General features: G+C 38.5%; 1 protein-coding gene and 1 non-coding gene across 3 annotated transcripts in view; one reads left to right on the top strand and one right to left on the bottom strand.

Annotated features, from left to right (window-relative positions):
• The window catches only part of LOC126375245 (sodium/calcium exchanger 2), a 178,904-nt gene that overhangs the window by 16,397 nt on the left and 149,165 nt on the right, over positions 1-13,342 (bottom strand). The window lies entirely within an intron of this gene.
• Trnav-gac (transfer RNA valine (anticodon GAC)) lies at positions 10,271-10,342 on the top strand. Its single transcript has one exon. It is a non-coding gene; the product is annotated as a tRNA-Val (tRNA).

Below are 13,342 nucleotides of genomic sequence, written 5' to 3'. Positions count from 1 at the left end.
AGGACGGCACTGAAAAGCATCGGCGTCCGAAGGACGTAATATACGATCCCGACGACCCGATTACTCTAGCCATAGAGGCGGCCAATCAGCTCGCGACACCAAACACTTCAGAACCCCGATACCGACCCAGCCGGCGTGGTCGACGATTTCCCTCATTCAGCGCTTATCGCTATCGACCCCTTAGGGTCGATTAATCCTTTCAAATATTTTTCCTCTCAGACGACGCCCTGTGCCGAGGTTCGCGCCCAACAGGGCACCCTCAGGCCTGTTGTCTTAAACGTTGTACCGGGTGAGATCCTTCAGCGCTCCCCATTTGTCCGGCCAAGTAGTTAATGCCATCTGCGGCAAATCTACAATAAGTCAAGTCACGTCAAAAAAAAAGATGTGGCCTTTTTAAAGTCCCTATAAAAAGGCGTTTTACCCCCTCAGGACTGCAGATAGATTTTTCGCATAGAAACTGACATATCTGCGCCGGATAGCGATCGATGAGCGCGGCTGCAAGTAATAAAAAGTCAATCAATCATAAAATATCGAATTCGTTGCCTCACGCGGAATATTTTGTGCAGGTTCGCTTTTTTTACAAAGCCTGATTGGTTTCTGCATATTTATTTTTGGTTTTATTTCCGGAAATATTTCATATACATACATTTTTTTAGTCGTAGAAATTGATATAATGTAAAACAAAAGTAGCAAAACGTTTAAATGTTGTAGAAATTAGTACCTACTTAACTTATGGTACATAAACTTTTTGCACACAGCTCGATAGCTCGGACACTTCATACAAAAATCTCATTCTTAACTTTTGCCGCTAAACCTCGTGCGTGCAGTGCGTAAGAGACAAAAAATCTACGCGCTCTCTCTTACGGTTTAAATCAATCTAGATTTACCTCAACTACGTCTTATTTTTTTATTGATGGCCGGAAGCCGTTAAGGAGTAAGGGAGTGCGTGGACTATCTGTCTCGCTTGCACTTACGGGTTAGGCGGCACAAGAGACTTTTATATGAAGTGTCCGAGGCATTGATGTATAATATTGGTCTAAGGTGTGGTAATTAAGTAGAATGAAACGCACGGGATTTCTCGCTATCACGGCTCTTTAGAATTCTACCCAAACAGACACAGGAAAAATGTACGTGTAGTATCTATAACAGAGTCTTATTTAAAATCACACCGCGATGAGCGTCGCGGTGACAGAGTTAATCCCCGGGGTGTTATTTTAAATCCTCTGTCTCTACTTATTGTTATGAGTTGTGCGTACAGGCTGGGATTTAGGGAAAAAAGATGTACTTAGCTGTAAAAATGCTCATATTAAGCTGCCTTTCCACATGCCCAACAACATGTTGCCGAACATGTTAAAAGCGCGGAACTTTTGTTTAACTACGTTGTCTGTCTACGCATCTAACATCCATCCGTCCTCGCCAACATGTCGCCAAAGGAAATAGTGCTGTGTTGCGCCACACTGGAGACGTGTCTTGACAATAACTAACGATGCTGTCTAAACAAACAAAAAGCCGCGCGACTTGACATGTTGCGGTTCAGCTGGCAACGTCGCGCGCTGTTGTGCAACGTTGCCGTAAATGTTGAGCGTTCCGTGTTGCGCGTTTTTGTTGCTTAATGGATACGAGGCATTTTTATAACATACAGTTAGAAGTGACATATAAATCGATGCTTTATAGTGAAATCACATTCTCTCTCTCTCCTTGGCATTTATTATTCCCATCTGATGGTGGGGTCTGCCTTCTTCGTACTTCTCTTCCACTTCGCTCTATCGGACGTGTCATTGCCACACATTGCCACGGAAAATTCTATTTGATATTAACTCTATCATACTAATATAAGATACTCTATCATAATAATATGAGCTGAAATATTCCCCTCAGTATACAGTACGGTGTCACTAACACACTGTACCATATTCCATCGTAAATAGATAATGTATTTACAATGTGATTTGTTGCTCGGCCCATCTTATTTAGGATTACGAGTGCAATTTTCTTTTTCTACTTATATTTACTGTTTCCTTTTTGTATTTACTGCGGTATTAATCCACGGCGATTTTCATCACATCTAAACCGAATTGTTCCAATAATTATGGCCACTACCGTACGCATTGCGCACTTAGTAAACCCGCAAATTTGATATACAACCAGTGAGCCAGGTTGATGGAATTTTAAGACGAAAATAAAGTTAAGTAGTATCGATTGTAAAATTAGTTCATAGTTGACCCTTACTTGCGTATTTCTAATTAAAACGAGAAATAAAACTTTTTTTTTTAGTTTAAAACAGTTAATAACTTTATTATTACATAATAATAATAAGTAAATAGAATAGATTTTTGAAAAAGAAAATCGCCTTTGTCTCTTTTCTACAAAAAGTAAAGTTAGTGTCATTATAGGTACTTAATAATAATAACTTACTACTACTTACACTACTACTACTACTTAATTAATATTGTTTCTCAATATTTTTTGGTATTTCAGCGATTTTCACCGCGATGGACTCAATCTTTTAGAAAAAAAGCGATGTTTTTGTACATAGAGGTCAATATAAAAAAATAAAATCTATGGTAGCCAATAAAACCGTGAACATTTTTGAATATTTTTTACAGTTTTTGTCGATTTTTTGTCTCATTTCGAGATGAATGGATGAGAAATATAGAGGTATGTGGTACCGAACTCACTTTAAGTAGGATAAGAGCAGGAAGGTGGCTTATTTTGACCGTCTTTCGGAAGTGCACTGGCTGTATAAATGCTAAGTCATTCTTAGTAGATTCAAAGTTTACCAACTGAATAAACATATGTATTTTTGAATTTGAAAAAATAAAGTTAAGTATTTTAGAGATAAATTATAGGAGTTCAGAATGTAGTGTACATTACCATACCTACCATACCGTTTGTATGTTAATCACTGCGCCACAGAACAGTAATTCGGCCATTAATAGGAACCCAGTAGGATTAACGAATCTAGCCGGCTTAGTTTATCTATTGCGCATCACGGGAACGTTAGTGCGGGCATTAGAGCGATCGGATTAATGTCTTGTCTAAATTGTTATGTTTATTCATTCAATATTCTAATTCATTAGGAAAATTGTACGACATAATAAATTGATTCTACTGTGTTTAATATTGTACAGAACGACAGCCTCCGTGGCCTCCTGGTTAACGGCCTCCGTGGTCCACTGGTTGAGCGTTGGGCTCACGAACCGGAGGCCCCGGGTTCGAATTCCGGTGGGGAAATATCACAAAAATCACTTTGTGAACCCTAGGTTGGTTAGGACATTACAGGTTGATCACCTGATTGTCCGAAAGTAAGATGATCCGTGCTTCGGAAGACAGGTTAAGCCGTTGGTCGCGGTTACTACTTACTCATCAGTAAGTAGTCACACCAGGTACAGACACCAGGGTTGATGAGGTTGGTATTCCACCTTACAACCCACACGATAGAAAAAGAGCAGAACGACCAGATCAGTTTTTTTAACGTGATTGTAGATTTGCCGTTCGGATATGTGATAAGTAACGTCTTTCAGGCTATTGATTTGTCGACTACGAGTAGTTCGGTACAATTAGTGATTATATTTTTCAATATAGAGGTAGATAACTAAAAAATGAACTGAGAAATTTCCGAAGGTATGTAACCATTGTGACCTAACCTGTATTGGGCTGATTTTCCTTTTGCGGGTTAGAAGGACCTGTCAAATAGTCAGCTTAGGTAAGCGGACCCTGTGACAAACGGGATGATGATGATTTCAATATAGATAACATTTTACAATAGTCTCAACGCGCGGTAAGAATTATATCTGTCAAAGCAAGTAAACTTACAAACTTAGAACTGATTTAACATAGTGATGTTAAATAGTGGATATTTTTTATCTAACACTATAATAGTGTAGGGTACGGTTACGAGTACTAATATGTATACACTAACTTTAACTTTTAACATTAACTTTTTTGACAAATTAGAAACAAAAAAACAAGAAACATTTATTGAGAAGCTGCGTAGGTACATACATGCAGGTGTCAAACATTATGAAATTGTCTCAACAGCATGTCCATGTCGGACGTATAATATTACAAATAATGTCAGTATTAAGCATCAAGGAATTAAGTAAGTACCTAATAATTAGTCACATTATAAACATTTGTCAATTTTAAATATCATTGTTGTTGAAAATATTCATAAACCGTAAGCCTCATTAAATGTCAAATATGATAGTGCGACAAGGTTCTAAAGTGGGTACATGATATTGCTCATGACTGTACACCAAGCCTTAGCAGTATTCGCAGCATTATCGTTGTTCAGAGCTTACTGAATTCCGGCGTTGGCAATTACTTCTGACTTACTGCAGTCTGCGTCTACACTGGACATAGTTACATATATATACATATGTGTAGTTTTCCTTTCTCTATTCAACTCATTTACGAATTTTAATAAAGAAAAATGCTTAAAAAGTACAACATTTTGTCACGTTTTTCTATGAGGTTGCTTTTTCATACAAATGCCATAGTAATTTCGTGTTTTGACGTTTAGTAAAAAGTAACTGATTTAATCAGTTTGAAACTAGTCAATTGGTTAGCAACTACGAACATGTAGCTTGAGTTCTATGCCGTAGCTGCTACGTCGTAGCAACTACAGCGTATTAGCTACAGTCTAGCTACGCGCTTTCCTAATGCAGCGCACGGTACTACGCACAAGCAACATTATGATATTTTACCTTTTATGATTAAGTATATAACATAACATGAGCTCACGACTATACGCGAATCGGGGTAGTCAGAAGTACATTCATTACAAGATGAACTAAGTACACACTCAGAATTTGCCTTTCAACTGTTTTAAGACAGTAGTTAAACAAAAACTTTACAAAAAAGCTTATTATAAAGTTAGTGATTACTTAGAAGATATGAATGCATGGGATTAACTGTTTGAGAACTGGTATTAGGTAGCTAAATTACTCAATTGTATATTTTATGTTTATTTTTATTTTTTTAAAGAACGTCTAGGGCCCTGTGCCGAGGTTTTTCTTGCAGCTTCTTTTCCCCGGCTATACAGGTTGTGAGAAGCTGCAGTAGTTTTAGGCGGATGAGACGTTCGTTATGTAAAATTGACGATTCAAAGTGTAACTATGTTACCTACTGAATAAAGATATTTTTGAATTTGAATTTGACACACCTCACCGAGATTTCTGTTAGACCGACGTGATAGATAGGTAGTGAGCCGTATCGCCGTCTATAATAGTCGAGCTAAATATGTCAGTGAAAACTGCACTTAAAATAAATGAATTACTTACTAGTGCAAGTTCGATACCGGAGTTCGAACCGGCGCTCCCCGTTTGAAAAGTAATCCGGTTAACCACAGTACCACAATTAATATTTTTTATTAATTTATTTTATAAAAAATATTTAATATTAGGAGCTCGGTGGCGCAGCGGTTAACGCGCTCGGTCTGCGATTGTTGAAGTTAAGCAACTTTCGCAAAGGCCGGTCATAGGATGGGTGACCACAAAAAAAGTTTTCATCTCGAGCTCCTCCGTGCTTCGGAAGGCACGTTAAGCCGTTGGTCCCGGCTGCATTAGCAGTCGTTCATCATCATCAGCCCATTAACGTCCCCACTGCTGGGGCACGGGCCTTCCCTATGGATGAATAGGGAGATCGGGCCTTAAACCATCACGCGGGCCCAGTGCGGATTGATGGTTATTAACGACTGCCAATGCAGCCGGGACCAATAAGCAGTCGTCAATAACCATCAATCCGCACTGGGCCCGCGTGATGGTTTAAGGCCCGATCTCCCTATTCATCCATAAGGAAGGCCCGTGCCCCAGCAGTGGGGACGTTAATGGGCTGATGATGATTAATTTATTATTTTATGATAATTATTATTAGGTACATGCATAGCGTGGTTTTAGTGGAAACCTCCTATATTTTTATACTAAGCAAAACGTATTGCTAAGTAAGTGAGCGCCCTTAAATTGATAATTCTAAATAGCGACAATTAAATACGCACTTATAAGTGATGCTACATTGCTTAGCTTCTAAAAGCAGTACAATAAACCAAACAAAAAAAGTATCATTAGGTAAATATTAAAAAAAAAACGTGCTCTTACTTGCAAATCCATCCACAGAAGAGAGTTGTGGACAAGAAAAAATAAGAAAAAAGATAGTTAGAGAAGAGATAAAATACTTATCAATACACATTAAAATATAATACATTAAATTAATTATTTGTGTGTATAAATAAATAGGTACGATACACAATGTCTTACAAAAATATAATAATGGTAGTGCAACAGCGAAATTTTAAAAACTTAAATATCATAATAAGTATATCATATCAAACAACACCTGCACTTTTTTACGTCCCAGGTGCACGGTACGGTGGTGTTAACAACCCTAATAAGACGGCGAGCCGCACGAGTTGCACCCCTGTGCCCCCTGGCTGGAGTCGCTCATCGGGCCTCCCTCAAAAGGGCCTCACATGGAGGAGCGACCTTTGCCCGCCTTCACCTCCGTGCCACGTCCGAAAGCCGCTACACCAATGGGGCCTAGCCCCGAACAAAGCCCCCCGTCGTGGGCTTCGCCCGCGTATATAGGCTATTTATGTTATGGTTGCCTGGAAATACCGGGTGAGAGCCTTCAGCGCTCCCCAGGAAAATATACTTTATTGCACCAAAATATAATCAAAATTTACTTAACTAGGACATGGGCAAATGGTGGCTTTATCACTTAAAGTGATTTATTTTCTATTCTTCATTCTATCCTTTCACCTCTAAATGAGAAGACCGTTCATTGCACGCCGAACTGAGCCATAGTGATTAAAAAGTTTCATACTCAATTATTAAAATAAATTCCTGTTTAGAAATATCTTGAGCATAAACATCGCTTGTCTTACAGGGACTTAAAACATAAAGTATCATAAATTCGGCTTTCGTTGTCATAAATTACCGACTCCCCAACAGGGACTTTGTGTTAAAACGTAATCGGCTAAAAAAACATGAAAATAAGATATTTCACCTTTCTTGTAGACATCTACCGGCGTGCGTGTAGGAAGCGATTGATGAATGTGGAGGAAGCAAGAGAAGTGTGTCAGGGTCGAAGCAAATGGAATTCAGTAGTCTCTGCTTACCCCAGTGGGAAATAGGCGTGAGTTTATGTATGTTTGTATGTTGTAGATATCTGAATGTGGAGGAAGCAAGAGAAGTTTGTCAGGATCGAAGCAAATGGAATTCATAATCTCTGCTGACTGCACTGGGAAATAGGCGTGAGTTTATGTAGCCCAGTGCTGAGATTGAGGCTAACCAGTTCTGGTTGAGCGATTAAACGCGTCAAAATTTTATATTTACTGACTTACCAAAGCTGTAATCTTGTGTACAAATATTTGATAGCCATGCGAAGTAAAAACAAATTAGTATTAAGACCGCTATAATAACCGGCAATGACCCTAAGCATTCTAACAAAATAAGAGAATTTACTATTATAATTATGTTCAAATATGGAACGTTCTTAAACTTCAAGACACATTAATTACCAGTATAATGTACTTAATAATACCTTTACACATATTAGGTACTTGTAGTTAGAAGTAGGGAAAGTAAAGTTGAAAACAGCTTCATTTTATTTTTAAGTAAGTAAGTATTTAACTTAAGTAGTAATACTAACTTACTACTTAAGTACTACTTAAGTTAGTATTATGACCTTACGAAGAGAAGTAGTACTTACTACTTAAGTAGTAAGTTAATATGTAATATGCCCAAAACATTTCAAACGTGCAAATTACAAATTGTAGGCACATAAGTGTAAAAATATATTTGTTTGTGGAATTTTTGGTCAGCCAATTTAGGGGTAGTAGGCGTTCAAAAACGATATATACGCGCCTTAAATAGAACACCTGGTTCAGTAAACATACATACATAAACTCACGCCTATTTCCCACCGTGGTAAGCAGAGACTATGGAATTCCATTTGCTTCGATTCTGACACACTTCTCTTGCTTTCTCCACATTCATCAATCGTTACACGCACGCCGGTTCAGAGTAGACGTTACTGAACCTTTCCTAAGGACATTTCCAATTTGGTTCATGTACGTCCTTCTAGGTCTTCCTCCAGCCAGCTCTACAACCAACCTTCGCTTTGTATACTGCTTTCGTAATCCTATTATCCGTCATCCGCTCTATATGTCCAAACCGACTTAACATATTATTTCAGTAAAATCTGTGATTATATTTCAATATAACGTAGATAACATTTTACAATAGCATCAATGCAGTACAAGTTATATTTGTCGAAGTACAGAACCCAGTGTTGTAACGTTCATTAGCATAGTGATGTATCAGTCGAGATTATCCCGATCGATTATTTAGGTACCTATTTGATGATTGGATTCAATTTTGTTTTGGCTGTCAAATATCAAAAATTCAAAGCGATTCCATTGTTGCGGTTTAGTAATACGAATTATGACAGCGGCAGAAATCATCTGGCATTTGTAAACCAAAGTTCAATTTGTGGGCAACCGAAATTACGGCGGTATTATTACGTTTGTTATTCGGATTAAAATCGGACACCTTGGGAAATTGAATTCTCTGTCGCTTTGCATTATTTAGCTCATATCATTAAGGTAACTTTGTGATGATAATTGGTAGATAATTCGGGCCGGAAGGCGGGACACTTACTTAATGTAAACTCAGTTAATTATTTACTTCTTTGTTGGACTTTGGGAGCGAATAAAAACGAAAATTGAGTTCCTGACCTGTTTATCTTCCTTGTGGGTATGTCGTAAAAACCTGTGACTCTGCCCACCCCATTTGGGCTTTCTGCGCCCGGGCGAGAGTTTATGTATGTATATTAATTATTTACCAAGGTAAGTTGAACCAAATTGTCTCGGGTTCCAATCCCAGTTCGGTCTCTAAACCACGGATTTCGGCTTTATGCACAAATATGCCTACGGTGATACTATGTTATATTATAAGCACCTAATAAAAAGCTATCTACTTATTCACATAAGATCACGCCTACTCCCTATTAGGGTAGGCAGAGACCGCGAAATTCTATTTACAACGACGTAGAGACGCCGCTTCCACTCTGATCAAAATCTTTATGCTTTTATTTTAAAATATTTTTTTGTTACTATTTACTTACTGATACTTTTGCTAAAGAAATGGTATAAATACTGAAAACAGTTTTCAAAGAAAAGACGCTAAAAGGAGAATTTTGTAAATATGCACATACAAACCTAATCAGTCCGTAAAATAGGTGTAAAAGTTTCCCTAACGTCTACTTTGTTACAAAAAAAAAGCAATTTAGTGTTTTTGAACCAGACTCCGAGAATTGAACCAGTAACCTTGTAAGTCTCACTCTCAACACGCCTTCAGTTTATGTATGTATGTATGTAAATCACAACATTCGTCACTGTGGTCTAAGGATCACCGGATCGCTTCTCAAACGGGAAGCGCCCGTTCGACCCCAGTCTTACACCAATGAGTTATTAATTTATCTTAAGTGCAGTTTTCACTAACACAGTCGGCTCGACCATTATACACGGCGGTACGGCTCAACACGTTAGTTTAAAAGAAAGCTCAGTAAAGTCTGGGTACTTACTTCATCATCATCATCATTACCAGCCCATTAACGTCCCCACTGCTGGGGCACGGGCCTTCCCTATGGATGGATAGGGAGATCGGGCCTTAAACCACCACGCGGGCCCAGTGCGGATTGGTGGTTATTAACGACTGCTAATGCAGCCGGGACCAACGGCTTAACGTGCCTTCCGAAGCACGGAGGAGCTCGAGATGAAAACTTTTTTTTTTTTGTGGTCACCCATCCTATGACCGGCCTCTGCGAAAGTTGCTTTACTTCAACAATCGCAAACCGAGCGCGTTTACCGCTGCGCCACCTACTTACTTACTTAGTTCATATTGCTATGGATATAATTCTGACTACCCCAATTGGGATATAGTCGTGAACTTATGTAAATCACGGACGAAAAACGAATTCTTTAAGTGTATTTCCTTTCTTTTCACTTCAATGCGCACATTAATTCAGACGTGGCCTCTCCAGCCAGCTATGACGTAATGACCAAAATTATCATAACGCTTACGTCACGACGTCGCTTATCGAGTGCAAACTCATTCATTACGGGCGCAATATATATCACACGATAAATCGTCTCGATCAATCGTGATGACCCATAAAATTACAAGCATTAAATCCCTACTAATTTATTATAAGTAAATTCGAAAGTAACTCTGTCTGACTGTTAGGGATTCATGCCAAAAATAGAACGGCCTCCGTGGTCCAGTGGTTGAGCGTTGGGCTGACGATCCGGAGGCCCCGGGTTCGAATCCCGGTGGGGACATATCACAAAAATTTATTTATTTATTTATTTGCTGTCACATGGTGTCTTAAGGTCTAATTATAGTAAAGTGTCACATATGACGCCCTGGTAAGGGCACTGCAAATTGAGGGCATTTCGTTTAACGTTAATTAATTTAATATTAATCATTAAATTAATTAAAATCAAATTTAAAATAAATAGACACCGAATGTACTCCGAGGTTACTCTTATATCCTTTTTTTTTTTTTAAAGGAAGAATTGTTAATGGTTCTGTTTTTATAATGAAGTGTCATCGTCTGAATCTCTTGAGTTGCTTATTATTAGGTATTTTGTGTGTACTATTTATATAAGTAGGTAAGTATATATGCTAGGTTATGTATATAGGTTAGGTATATATTATATTTGTAAGTATGTTATATATTTATTTGCATGTATTTGTTGTTAAGTTGTATGCATAGTTTGTACCCGCAATCTTTCAAATTTTTTTTTTACCTTTTTCCTCACCTTGTGGTTGTCTGGAAGAAATCGCTTTAAGCGATAAGGCCGCCATTTGCCATGTACTTAGTTAAGAGACTTTTTTAATTATTTCTTTTTATTTTGGTGCAATAAACTGTATTTGTATTGTATTGTAGACACCATTAAACTTGTCAGGAATTAAGATCACTTCGTGATCCCTAGTTTGGTTGAATATTACAGTCCGATCACCTGATCCTGGCCTGGCGGCTCAGTAATAACCTTGACACCAGGTTTGATGAGGTTGGTATTCCACATCACAACCCACACGATAAGAAGAAGATGCCAAAACTAGTAAACCGATTTTGATGAACAGAAATAGATTAGAACATAAGTTCTACCCCAATTGGGGTGGTCAGAGGTACATCCATCGCAACATGAAATAAGTACCCACAAGTCCAACATTTGTTAGGCCAACATGATAGGTGAGCCGTGTCCCCTTATGGGAAAGAACATAGGATAGCTTTTATATTATTTTGTGGTGGAATAATTACACCGCGCGCCATAATCGAAATCCACGCTTAGTTTCCCGTTACGATATTAAGTTGTACAGGTTTTTGTTCAGGGACTAAACCTGGAACCTGACAGAGGGCAGCAGTAACTGTCAGTACTATTCAGCGGCGGAGGACAGGAGTCCTACTACGGCTTTGAAATAGACTAATCTGGACGCCATCACACTCGCGTCCGACGGCGTACTGCAGGGCGGAAGGCAAGAAAGAGGGAAACCACTGCCCTATTTTTCCCTTAAAAGTACCGTGGATAGGAATGCTACACCGAGAGTGTAGAGTAGGACTAGGGCCCTGTGCTGGGAGGTTTTCTGGCCACGTCTTTCCCTCAGCGTTACAGATTCCGATGTGGTAGTAGTTTTAAAGCTAGTGACATAATATGTAATTTAATTTTTGACGTTCAAAAAGCGCTAACTTTGTAAGCCAATTTTGAAAAATAAATATTTTTGATTTTTTTTTGACAAGAGCGTGGCTCTTAAATTAGTGATAAGGTTTTTGTTCGGAATTTCCATATTGTTTTCTTTATATTAACATACACAAACGATGTATCGTATCGTGTGTAAGGCCCTTTTTATAGATGATTAACTCGTTGAATAAATCGGATGACTATATCGCGTGTGTGGGTCCCGCCCGGGCGCCCGCTGTCACATCGCATCGCTTATGTTTGTACAGACCTTAATAATCTAAATGTATTCGAAGCAAACAACAGTAATTACATGTTTGTCTTTGTAATCAATGCAAGTTGTAATTAGTGAATCATTTGCTTACATTAACTACTGGTAAATGCCTGTTATTTCCAATGGGGGTAGGCTGAGCTACCGAGAACGAATGCGTGTGTTATGTATCTTTTTTTTTTCCCGCCGTAAGTATTTTAAACAATGATGTTGGTGCTAATTCCAGTGTACACCATTTAATTTTATTTTAAATTATACCTGTCATTTTCTTGTCTACCGCATACAATTTAAGGAACACACGTCAATTTTAGGCAATAATCTAACTCAACCCTTTAAAAATTTTACATTGGTCAATAACTCGACAGAATTAAGTGGACAGTACACGTCAAACGGTTTGCATACCAGCGAGATACCTATTTTATTCGCCCGGGCTATACATTCGTTCACTAATTATTTTTAAAATTAACAGCTTTCAATAATTGTCCGTTCTTTTTCGGCGGATAAGAAAATGACAGGTATAACTTAAAATAAAATTAGGAGGTGTGAACTAGAATCGGAGCCATTATTTCTTATGTAACTACGATGTATAGATGTTTTTGATTTTTTTTTTCATTTCTTTAATTTGCGGTGTCATATGTTAGTGCATATTTATTTACAAGAACTATAATAATTACCAAGTTACATTAAAAAAATACTTAAATAAATAAATTAAATTATTTTCAGTTCCATACTTTTGCGACGGAAATGCTACTTGACATCTACTCAGAATCATGGTCTGGTTCATCAAAGTTTTCGTTACGGTGTCACTAAACACCCTGTATAGATTTATTTATACAGTATTCCAGAGAATTCCAAAAAATATACATTAATATTTTACTGCGACATTCGTCGCTAAATAACAAAATTATCTTTTAAATTATTCAAAGCGGGAATGTCTTTTCGTTTATTTTTACAACGCTGCGTAAAAAATATATTCTTATTTGACATTAAAAATGCTTGAATTTATGTATGGCTTTTGACACGCGTGTTTCCAAAGGGATAGGAAGAGGTGTTCTTATATGTACTTACCCCATTTTTTTTGCGGAAATGCGTTACGCATACCACGCCGCCCGGAAGGGGCAACGTGGTTATGTGGGACTCCCCGGGTGTCGCCACCCGGTATACCCACTATAACCCAACGGTGTTCCTCCTTGCCGCCGTGTGGCGGGGATACGGGAACGCAATTGCACACAACCGCGTCCCCGCCGGCGGATGCCCTTTGGGGCCCAGCGCCCATGGGAGCGCGTCAAGCGCCTCCCCCTCCGCCGAGGGCTGCCCGGAGCACTTGG

The sequence above is a fragment of the Pectinophora gossypiella genome, chromosome 18 (assembly GCF_024362695.1).
Source record: "Pectinophora gossypiella chromosome 18, ilPecGoss1.1, whole genome shotgun sequence".
NCBI classification, from domain to species: domain Eukaryota; kingdom Metazoa; phylum Arthropoda; class Insecta; order Lepidoptera; family Gelechiidae; genus Pectinophora; species Pectinophora gossypiella.
The sequence above is the reverse complement of the archived record's forward strand: the minus strand, read 5'-3'. Positions and strand labels throughout refer to the sequence as shown.